The 1,902-nt window shown below is 31.1% G+C and overlaps 1 long non-coding RNA gene across 1 annotated transcript; it reads left to right on the top strand.

The window, feature by feature from the left end:
• On the top strand, positions 1 to 884 carry LOC124890695. The gene is made up of 2 exons (XR_007049269.1): positions 1 to 156; positions 640 to 884. It is a non-coding gene; the product is annotated as an uncharacterized LOC124890695 (long non-coding RNA).
• Positions 885 to 1,902: the final 1,018 nt, after the last annotated feature.

Raw genomic sequence — 1,902 nt, forward strand, 5'->3', positions numbered from 1 at the left:
ATCAATAAAAGACCTTTTTCCTCCAATGCCAAACAAAACTACTAGTAGAAATAATGCTTATAATGCATATACTCCAGAAACTGAATTTGAGCAAGCAAATTAATGTCAGTGAAAAGATGCCAACTGGTGATATTGTTGTGAATGAGATGCAAAAAGGTATTCTTACTTTTTTTTCCTTTGTGTAAACGTCTTTGATATGATAAAAGTCATTTTTCACGAGAAGTATTTTTAGGAGTTTTTGTTTTTCAATTTTCCAAATTTTTTTTTTTTTCGATCGGAAGTGTTTTTTCTGAAAAATGTTTTTGAGAAATTGGACCACTAATAAATTAAGTATGGTATTTCTGATGGAAAACATTTTTCAAAGAAAATAATGCATGGACAGGTAAAGATTATAGACTAAGGGAGTAACATCTTAAGTCTTATCAGTTAGTAATGACGGAAGTCGTTTTTTTCTTTTTGATGGAAAACGACTTTCTCATGAAAAATAGTTTTTCAGAAAAATGACACATATGCTAAAGCAAATACACCAGTAATTAATTACATGTGGCCTCAATAACATGGTGGATTTTTTATTTTTTTTTTAAATTTGGGTTTTGGGCAATATACATTTTACTGTTTTATATTTCCATTGTGATACAGGTAAAGGACAAAAAGAAGCAAAAGCTTAGAAGGAAGATGGTAGCTAAAAGTTGAGAATCAAGTGTTAAATGAAATGGAATTGTAAATAAATAAATGAAGTAAAAAAAAAACTAGCCTCAGTCAGTGACTTTGCTTTAAGAAAATTAAGTCAAAATTACAGAAAAATGGAATTAATGTGATGCATGTCTGTATCTATGTCTGCATTAAGTTAAATAAACATCATCTGATGATGTCTTGTTTAGTAATTTTTTCCTCACTTCCTATATTTTAGTTACATTTTTGCCTGTATATATTGATCATCGAATTAACCTAAGAATGCTTCATATTTTTTTAATTAAAGCTTCAAAAGGAAAATTCAATCTAGGATAACAGATAAGCACACAATTGGAAACTCCAAAGTTGAGATGGAGTAGCATGTTTGGTACAATGAAAGTCCTCAAAATATTTTTTTAGGAACAAATTTTTGCTTTTTGATTGGTGAATAAAAACTACTTTTTAATAAATCAATACGATATATTCAGTGTAACTTATAAGTGGGGTATGGGAAGGGTGATGTATAGTATGTGTTACCATTGGACAGAATAAGCAATACCACAAAGCAAAAGAAAACAAGAAGAAGGCACACAGATTTGCGTGAAAATCCTTGACGGGAAAAACCATGGGTAGAAGAGGAGAATTCACTATAATGGAGAGGAGTACAATAATGAGACGAAAGTCTCAGTGACATATTTTTATGTTGGGTCCAAAATGACCCACTAAATGCACTTATATAATACGTGCGTACAAATAAATTCTAAGCCCAAAAACATACAGGTCCATACCCCCGATCCTTCCGCTACCACCACAGACCCCACAAAAAATCACCAACATGGGTCGCACCGCAAACTTTTCAGAGCCAGATCAACAAAATTCGGTTCACAAGCTCTAACAGTATGTATGAAGTATTACCCCTAATTTGAGAAAATAAAGAGGATGTTTTTGGTAGACCTCCGGATTAAGTTATTAATATCAAAATCGAGTATGCAAACAAATATAGTAATAAAGAATCCATACAAGAAACAAATGGAGAAGAGAACAATATAGCACCAAAAAATAAGCAAATAATACGATAGTCAAAGACAAAGAGATACTAAAATCTGAGACCAAAATAGTAGGAGAGTAGAAAAACTAATACTGATAATAAAATTAGGCTGTTTGGTTTTAGTGAAATGTGAAAAAAAAATGAAGGAAAAGTGAAATGTGCATTCACTTTATGAAAAGAAT

Source organism: Capsicum annuum, unplaced genomic scaffold, assembly GCF_002878395.1.
Source record: "Capsicum annuum cultivar UCD-10X-F1 unplaced genomic scaffold, UCD10Xv1.1 ctg2254, whole genome shotgun sequence".
Lineage (NCBI taxonomy): Eukaryota > Viridiplantae > Streptophyta > Magnoliopsida > Solanales > Solanaceae > Capsicum > Capsicum annuum.